This window comes from Carettochelys insculpta, chromosome 32, assembly GCF_033958435.1.
Source record: "Carettochelys insculpta isolate YL-2023 chromosome 32, ASM3395843v1, whole genome shotgun sequence".
In the NCBI taxonomy this organism is placed as follows: domain Eukaryota; kingdom Metazoa; phylum Chordata; order Testudines; family Carettochelyidae; genus Carettochelys; species Carettochelys insculpta.
The window spans coordinates 12360589-12370854 of NC_134168.1; positions in this window are offsets into that span (position 1 = coordinate 12360589).

Below are 10266 nucleotides of genomic sequence, written 5' to 3' on the forward strand. Positions count from 1 at the left end.
TCCCTGTACGTTATTATTAGAGCTGTTTTGATTTGCCATTCGGGTCAGACCACACGACCGTACCAGTCCGCCCATCCTACCAAAAGCAGGTTGATTAAAATACAATACTACTGATTGAAAAGGGGAATCAGCTTTACCCGAGGCATTTCCTTCTGAATGCAAAACCCGGCAGAGAGACTGTCAATGGGGTCAGACTGATTTCGGAGCAGAAGTCCCCTGGGAAGGGAGTGAGACGCCTGCTCCTAGATCCTGTCGGGCGACAGATGTTCTGACCTCTGTTGCAGAGTGAGGAAGAGGAAGTGAAGCTGGGCTTTGAGGTAGAGGCCAAAACCCTGCTACCCCGGAGTTTTACTTGTGTGGGAAATGGTGATAATTCATTTTCCTTTTTTCCAACTCAGAACTCACAGAACTCAACGTCCCAGAGCACAGACATTCCTGGTCCTCACCAGCTCACCTGCAAATTCTCTTTGACAATGTCACCTTGGGGAATCTGAGTCTCCATTTCACAACAAGGCAGAGCTCAAGCAGTGGGTCTGTCCCACAAAAACTCATCACCTGATAAATCAATTTGTTAGTCTTTAAAGTGCCACATTTCTGCTGTTTGGTTTTGTTACAACAAGGCGCAGGTTAAGGAAGAGCTCGGCCAAGTCACTCATACAATCCTAGGACTGGAAGAGACCTCAGGAGGTGATTGAGTCCAGCCCTCTGCCCAAAGCATGTCCAAACCCAACTAAATCATCCCAGCCAATTAAATCATCATCATCAAGCTGGGACTTAAAAACCTCTAGGGATGGAGATTCCACCAGCTCTCGAGGTAACACAGCCCAGTGCTTCACCACCGCCCGGGTGAAATAGCTTTCGTAATAGCCAACCTTCACCTCCCCCTCTGCAACTTCAGATCGTTGCTCCTTGTTCTGTCATCTGCCACTGCCGAGAACAGCCTCTCTCCATCTTTTTTAAAGCCCCCGTGAGGAAGCTGAAGGCTGCTGTCAAATCCACCCTCACTCTTCTCTTCTGCAAACTAAATAAGCCCAAATCCCTCAGCATCTCATCGTGGTTCATGTGCTCCAGCCCCGCAGTCATTTTCAGTTGCCCTTCGCTGGACCCTCTCCAATCCATCCACATCCTTTCTACGCTGGGGAGCCCAGAAATGGACACGAGACTCCAGATGTGGCCTCACCAGTGCCGAGCAGAGGGGAATAATAACTTCTCTAGATCTGCTGGAAATGCTCCTCCTAATACACCCCAAGATGCCATTCGCCTTTTTGGCTGCAAGGGCACGATCTTGACTCACATCCAGCCTCTCATCCACTGTAATCCCCAGAGTGGGTCTGTCCCACGAAAGCTCATCACCTAATACATTATTTTGTGAGTCTTTAAAGTGCTACTTGACTGATATTTTGTTTTGACAGTGTGTAGACTCACACGGCTCCTTCTCTGCTCCTATCACCCCCAGGTCTTTTTCTGCCGCACTCTTATTTAGCCAGTCACTCCCCAGCCTGCAACAATACTTGCGATTCTTCTGCACGCTGCACTTATCCTTCTTGACCCTCATCAACTTCTTTTGGCCCAGCCCTGCAGTAGGTCTGAGTCACTCTGGACACACCGACGTGTTCACCTCTCCCCCAGCTGAGTGATGAACCTGGGAATGAGCAAACATCGCTCTTGGGGCGCGGCCCAAACACCCTTTGTGCTGCAGGGTTTTACCTGCAGAGAAGGAGATTCGGGAGCACTTTTCTAGCCGCGTGAGGCTCACTTTGTGCCCCAGGGTTGGGAGATTGGTGTGAAAGGAAATGTGAAGGACAGGCCCAAAAACCACCAGAAAGGAGAGAAATTGAGCCACAGAAAAAGGAAGTGCAGAAACGGCAGCAAAATAACAAAAAACAAAGTCCCCGAGGGCGTAGACCTGCGCTGATCTCCGAACTGAGAAACCAGTCTGCTGAGCTGACAGTCCCAGGAGTGCGCCGTCCCCTTCGCGCCGACAGAGCAAAGGCACAAACTTCCCTCACCCCTTTGTGAATGTGCCAGATCAGCCCTGAGCCCAGATCCGGCCATTTCTGCTTTTCACTCAGCCGCCAGTCAGGCAAAGTCTCAGTGGAGGAGATGAAAGATTTACCTCACGAAGGATTAGATCAAATCTGGGCACTGAATTTGCTTTTGACTCTTGTTATCTGTCCAGCCCGACATGAATCTCTCTCACTTACCCAGGCTGGTTCTGTCTCTACACCCCTGTAGCTGAGATCTGCATGTGCTCCATAGCTCCGTCCTTCTGCCCAGAGATGCAGCTCTCCCATCTCTCTGCCTGCATTTATAGTCAGCTCTCGAATGTCGTTATCTAACTCGAGCTTCACCCTCCCCCTTCTCCAATTAAACTAACGAGGGGGCTGCCTGGGGAACGCCACACTGAGCCCTGGGGACGTTCCCAAAGCAGGAGAGAGGGACAGAAAGTTTTGCCCCATCACCGGTGCAGCAGGGCAGCATCTCCCAGAACTTCTCACCCACCTTTCCATAGCCAGCCCCTTCCCCTGTGGCTGGGCTGCCGGCCCAGCAGGCTGGGGTCTGAGCTGACTCCTGAATTCAGACCAGCTTCCCCCAGGTGACAGCAGTCCCCCCGCCCTGGAACGAGCCACTCACTCAGTATTGCTCGGCCTCCCCCAACTCTTCCTCCCATGTCCGGTCACCCACCTGGATGGGAGGGACTTTCCCCTCCACGTCCTTTCTAGTAACAGAGAGAGCCGTGCTCGTCTATGTACGGTCAAAACCAAACAGCAGCCCAGGAGCACTTTAAAGACGAAAAAAATAATTTATTAGGTGATGAGCTTTCGTGGGACAGACCCACTTCTTCAGCCCATCCATAGCCAGACCAGAACAGACTCAATATGTAAGGCACAGAGAACCGCTCTGCCCAGCTGTCCTGTGTGTCTGGCAATGTCCACACACCCCCCTGCCCGTCCATCGCCGTATTTCCCTCCCGCACACCCGGCCTCTCTGCCCAGCTGTCGTGTGTGTCTGGCAATGCCCACACACCCCTCTGCCCGTCCATCCCCGTATTTCCCTCCCGCACGCCCGGCCTCTCTGCCCAGCTGTCGTGTGTGTCTGGCAATGCCCACACACCCCTCTGCCCGTCCATCGCCGTATTTCCCTCCCGCACGCCCGGCCTCTCTGCCCAGCTGTCGTGTGTGTCTGGCAATGCCCACACACCCCTCTGTCCGTCCATCGCCGTATTTCCCACCCACACGCCCGGCCTCTCTGCCCAGCTGTCGTGTGTGTCTGGCAATGCCCACACACCCCTCTGCCCGTCCATCCCCGTATTTCCCTCCCGCACGCCCGGCCTCTCTGCCCAGCTGTCGTGTGTGTCTGGCAATGCCCACACACCCCTCTGCCCGTCCATCGCCGTATTTCCCTCCCGCACGCCCGGCCTCTCTGCCCAGCTGTCGTGTGTGTCTGGCAATGCCCACACACCCCTCTGCCCGTCCATCGCCGTATTTCCCTACCACACGCCTGGCCTCTCTGCCCAGCTGTCGTGTGTGTCTGGCAATGCCCACACACCCCTCTGCCCGTCCATCACCGTATTTCCCTCCCGCACGCCCGGCCTCTCTGCCCAGCTGTCGTGTGTGTCTGGCAATGTCCACACACCCCTCTGCCCGTCCATCACCGTATTTCCCTCCCGCACACCCGGCCTCTCTGCCCAGCTGTCGTGTGTGTCTGGCAATGCCCACACACCCCTCTGCCCGTCCATCCCCGTATTTCCCTCTCGCACGCCCGGCCTCTCTGCCCAGCTGTCGTGTGTGTCTGGCAATGCCCACACACCCCTCTGCCCGTCCATCGCCGTATTTCCCTCCCGCACGCCCGGCCTCTCTGCCCAGCTGCCCAGGGGGTCGCACTCCCTGCTCCCAGTCAGTGCTGCCAATGGGCTGAACAAACCCCCGGAGCACTGTCGAGCCCAGCCCCAGCCGTAGGCCCCGGGATCAGGGACTGGGGCCCAGCAGCTTTAAGGCGTCATCAGGCTCCCCGGCCCGTGTGCGCTGAACACAGCTGGGCTGGGCTGGGCTGGGCTGGGCTGGGCTGGCCAGAGGGAGAATCTCCTCCGCTCGGCCAAGCAGACGCCTCCCGGGGGTTCCCCCCACTGGGGAGGATGGGGCTGAGCCGGCCGGAGCCAGGTCCCACTGCCGGGGGCGGCCGGAGCGTGTCCCTGCCGCGAGACGCAGAGACTCCAGCTCTGCCTGGCCAAGGTGCCCCGGCCCTGTGAGCGAGGGGCTGGGGCGGGGCGGGGCGGGGGGCTGGGCCCACACCCAGGGAAACCTGCCCCAGCGCTGAGGAGCCCAGGCCGGTGCGGCCCAGAGCGGAGCTGGCGCCTGCGGACGCGGAGGGGCTGGAAGGAGCAGGCGGGCGGGTGGGCGCAGCCTGGCCGGGGGGAAGGACCCAGCCCCGGCCCAGCCCGGCCAGTGGGGCTGGGAGGTGGGGGGCAGAACTGCCGCCTGCGCCTGCGTCCCAGGGAGGGAAACCCAGCGCTGGGAGAGGGAGTCTGGAGGGACCAGGCGGCACCAGCCGAGCGGCGGAGCTGGCGCCAGGCGGCGCTGCCCCCGGGAGGCAGGGAGCCTGCAGGAGAACCCAGCGCTCTGCTCTGCCCTGCCCTGCCCTGCTCTGCTCTGCCCTCCCCGAGCAGGAGGGGTCTGCCCCTGGGGGAGCCTGCGGTGTGCAGAGACACACACACGCACACACGCACACACACACAGAGACACACACCGCTACACAGAGACACACACCCACGCACACACGCAGAGACACAGACACACACACCGCTACACAGAGACACACACACACGCACACACGCAGAGACACAGACACACACACCGCTACACAGAGACACACACCCACGCACACACGCAGAGACACAGACACACACACCGCTACACAGAGACACACACCCACACACACATGCAGAGACACACACACACACCCCGACACACAGACACACCCCCCCACAGACACACACACACACACACTCGCCCCTGTGCTCCCAGCACGGCCATGGGGGCGGGGCCCGTCGGGGGGTGGGGCTGAGCAAAGCCAAACCCAGTGCCCCTCCCCCGCCCCCACATGACCACCCCAACCCGGAGCCTGGCGCAGCTCTTTGCCCTCGGATGAACCGGCGGCTGCGGGAGTTACGGGGGGGCGGGGCGGTAAAAGCAGGTGGGGGTGGGGGGGTTGGGACCGAGTTCCAGGCCCCAGGAGTCCTCACTGCCCCGACCCACTGCCCAGAACACAGGGCCGGATTCCCACTGACCCCAGGGGCAGCCAGGGCCACCCCTGCTACAGCCCTGGCCTTGGACGGGGTAGAGCAATGAAGCTCCACGTCCCCCCTCCCACCACACGCCGGAGACGGAGGGAACCGGTGGCTTTAAGTCCCACTGTGCGCCCCTGAGTCTGGGGAGAGTGACTGAGGCAGAGAGGGGCGGAGCCTGCACTGTACAGACACACACACGTACACACACAGACAGCCACACACACACACACAGACACACACACTTACTTACACAGACGGACACACACAGACAGACAGACATGTACTTACACAGACACACACACGTACTTTCACAAACAGACACACACAGACAGACACACAAACTTACACAGACACACACACATACTTCCACAGACAGACACACACACACACTTACACAGACAGACACACATACATACACACACACAGACACACACACATAGAAACATACACACACACAGACAGATATAGACATAAACACATATGTACCTACATAAAGACACAAACATTTGCACACATACCCATGTGCGTGCACACACACACACACAGACACTGGGGGCACATTAATTTAGAGTGGGGCTGTGGGGAGTGAAGCCATGTGGGAGTGGGGTGGAGGGTTTTGGGTGTGAGTTCTGGTGGGGACAGAGGCGTGTGGTTTGGGCAGCGGGAGGGACAGTTTGGGGCGTGAGTTCCGGTAAGGATTGGGGGGGTGGTCTGGGGCGTGAGTTCTGGTGGGGGGTGGTTTGGGGCATGAGCGCTGCCCCCGCCCCTAGGAAATCAGCCCTGCGCACGCACACGTGAGCAGCTTTTGGAGCAAAACCCCCGTGGGGCTCGTCTCAGCTGGGAAACGGGTTCTGCCCACTGAGTTCGTCGCTGTCAGTCTCTCAGGTGCCACCGGACCACTCGCTGCCCCGTCTGAGTCCTTCCGCCCAGCTCGCGGGATGGAGCCGCAGGAGTCAGGAGAATCTGAGCCCAGATCCCCGCCCGGCCCCGAGAGCGGCAGCAGCTCCGCACACATCTCAGGTGCCAGCTCAGAGCTGCCCAGGGGATTTGAGCACCTGCTTCCATTTCCTGTTAATAACAGGTGCCCAAACCACCTAGGTCACTTGGACAATCTCTGCCTCAGTCACTCTCCCCAGACTCAGGGGCGCTCAGTGGGGCTTTAAGCCACCGATTCCCTCTCTCTCCAGCGTCTGGTGGCAGGAGGGACGTGGGCCTCCATTGCTCTACCCCGTCCAAGGCCAGGGCCATAGCAGGGGTGGCCATGGCTACCTCTGGGGTCAGTGGGAATTTTACCCTGTGGTCTGGGCAGTGGCTCTGGGAGTGAGGACTCCTGGTTCTGTTCTCATCTCTGGCAGAATAGTGGGGTGTAATGGTTAGAGCAAGTGGGAGTTGGAGTCACAGGTCCTGAGCTCTCATCATGGCTGTGAAACAAGAGTCTGAGCATCAGGAACCTGCAGCCGTGAGCCCTGGGGGTTGTCCCTGTCCTGACTCTGGGGTGTCTTCCTGGGACAAATCAGCCCTCCTTGTAGGCAAAGCAGGTCAAATAATTTACCAGGAGAGCAAATCTCAGAATGATTTTAATTCAGAAAATACAGGTGAAGATGAGGATGACGATGATACAACTTCCTACAAACCGATTCTCTCAGTGACTTTTGTTAGTTGCAGCCTGAGGCAGTGTTGTTTTCCTCTGGGGAATACGGCAAGAAATTTGGCCTGAGGGACTTGGTCCCAGAAGCCAGTGAATGTAATAAACACACCTGTTTCCTTCAGCACGTCCAGCACCAGCAGCAGCTGGGAGAGGGAACTGCCCATCCTGAACGAGGTAGGGAAAAGGAGCCTTCAGCCCCCAGCCGTCCTCCCACTGCAGCCCTCAGTGTTGTGCCCCACTCTGCAACGGGAGCCAAATCACCTCACTGGTTCCTTCATCTGAATTTTCCATATGTGTGTGGAGAACCTAAGTGTCTGTCTGTCTGAATCTCTCCTTCAGAATTGAGCTAATGTAGCTCTCTTGGGTGAGGCCAAGTGCAGGATTTCAGGGTGTGGGGGTCATTGGCACTACGTGAAGTTCTGCTCCCCTCATTCCACAGTGCCCAGCAGAGTGACAGATGAGCCCCACACCTCCCGCTCCCCCCCACGCCTGATTCTTTTTGTTGTTGTGTTGTTGGAATTTTTTCTTCTCACATCTCTTGTCTTTTCTCCACTCTGCTCCCCAGCCTTCCTCCTCCTCCTCCTCCTTCTCATCATCATTATCGACTGACTCTGAGTGTAACTGTTGTTGCGTAAGGTGTGTGCTGTTTATGAATTTGAGCACAGTTGTCTGGGTGGGCTCCATCTGATCTCTTCTCATGAGAATGTCCACTTTGAATATAACCCTGGCACATGTTCTGGAGGTGAAGCTGTGATGGTGTTCAGGGGTTCCCAAGCTCTGCATCCCCTCTGCAGGCAGCAGTGACTCTCACTCAGGAGTCAAGTATCGGGGGGGTAGCCGTGTTAGTCTGGATGTGTAACAGCAACAAAGGGTCCTATGGCACTTTATAGACTAACAGAAAAGCTTTGAGCATGAGCTTTCGTGAGCACAGACTCACTTCATCAGATGCACACCAGCATCGGATGAAGTGAGTCTGTGCTCATGAAAGCTCATGCTCAGAACTTTTGTGTTAGTCTATAAGGTGCCACAGGACCCTTAATTGCTCTCACTTAGGAGGTAGAACAGGAAGTTTATGAGGAGACAGAGCCCAGCTCAGCACAGAGGGGTCAGTACACAGGCAGAGACACTCATTCCAACCCATCCTGGGGAGAGGAGCCCGAGGGTGCCCCATCTGGGGAGTAGCTCCCCCTTCACCCAGGCTGGCTGCCTCCCAACTCTCTCTCCCCCAGCTTCGAACTGCTGCCTCCGATTCAAACCCAGCTCGGCTCCTCCCTGCTCTTTAAAAACAAAAAAGCAGTCAAGCAGCACTTTAAAGTCTAACAAAGTAATTTATTAGGTGAGCTTTCGTGGGACAGACTCACTTCTTCAGACCAGAGTCAGACCAGAGCAGACTCAATATTTCAGGCACAAAGACCGAAAAACAGTCATCAAGGAGGACAAATCAGAAAAAAATGATCAAGGTGAGCAAATCAGAGAGTAGAGGGGTGGGGGTGGGAGGGGAAGGTCAAGAATTAGATTAAGCCAAGTACGCAGACCAGCCCCTATAGTGACTCAGAAAATTCCCATTCGGGTTCAAACCACGTGTTAATGTGCTGAATTTGAATGTAAAAGACAGCTCGGCTGTCTCCCTTTCAAGAGTGGTGCAAAAATTTTTCTTCAGTAACACGCAAACTCAGTAACAGAATGTCCCACTCCATTAAAATGTTGATTAACCGGTTTGTGGATCTGGAGCGTTTTTTTGTCTGTTTTCTCCCCAACAGACATGTGTCTGTCCCACGAAAGCTCATCTAATACATTATTTTATTAGTCTTTAAAGTGCTACTTGATGGCTTTTTTGTTTTGATAATATATGGACCAGCACAGCTCCCTCTCTGTTGCTCTTCCCCCTGCTCTTTGTTCAGGTCAGAGGTGTTACCTGCCAGCTTAGGTTACAGCCCCAGGGGGTCATCCGTAGCCTCCGGGCGCTGCTCTGCCTGTCACACACACATCCAGCCTGAGTCTCACATGCACTCCCCCCCACTCCATCACAGAAGCCCACGAATTGAGAGGTGGTCTCTCATAGCTAAATTTATCTGAGCCCTTTCGTTACACAATGTGTGCTTTGTTAATTTATTGCATGGTCTCCTGTTTCTAAAGGGGCTGTCTGGGTGACCTGAAGAGCACTGAAATTATCACTGAGCTTTCAATGACAAGAATCTCCCCAGACCTTATTCTCAGTGGTGAGTAAATCGTAGAATGCCAGGGCTGGAAGGGAACCCAGGAAGTCATTGAGTCCAGCCCCCTGCCTAAAGCAGGATCAACCCCAACTAAATCATCCCAGACAGGACTTTGTCAAGCCGCGACATAAAAATATTCCACCACCTCTCTCAGTAAAACGTTCCAGTGCTGCACCACCCCCTGGTGAAATAATTTTTCCTTATATCCAACCTAGACTTCCCCCACTGTAACTTAAGACCCTTGCTCCTTGTTCTCCCATCCATCACTACTGAGAACAGCCTCTCTCCATCCTCTTTAGAGGTCTCCCCCACAGCCCCCTGCCCTCACTGCAGCACCCTCTGCCCCCTACCATAGTCCCAAAACCTCCCAGCTCCTTCTCCGCATTCTCCACCACCCACCCCAACCCCTCCAGCGTCTCAAGCCCCAACACTCCCTCCCCCACTGCCTTCAGACACCCGCCTCCACCCCACACTGACATATCTCACACAGCCCACGGGGAGCACCCCAAGGGCTGGTGGTGGCCATGCAAGAGGACCTCAAACACACAGCCGTTACCTTCACCCCTGGGCTGCACCAGGGTGATCCACAACAATGGGCCCAACCTACCGCACCATTACTTCTCACCACGCCTTTCAGACCAGCGAGACAGCAGAGACGCAGAGCAGGAAATGCACTTTCCCTCTGGAAGTGACACAACTTACACAGCGCCACATTCACTCAGGGAATTAGACCCCCGTCAGGTCCAGCTCCATCCCATTCACACAGAACGGCGCCATCGAGAGCTGTTGGAAATGCAACAAACAGACAACATGGACTGGAAACACAGAGACAGAGACAAGTGGTTCTTCCATCAGATGAAAATGAAGAACTCTGGGAAACTCACCTTCACATGGACAGAAGAAGACAGTGAACATCTCAACCCAGTGACAGTGAGGAGCCCAGAGAAACCTGACTTCAAAGAGCCAGAGCCAGACAGTCAACCCCTTGAGCACATGAACCAAATGTTCCTGACTCTGCTTAAAGCCCTGAGCAAGGCCAGGTCAGTCGCTGTTATTTACAGAGAAATTTCAGTAGGTGATAGTCAGAAGGGTCCCAACAGGAAGGAAACCGGGAC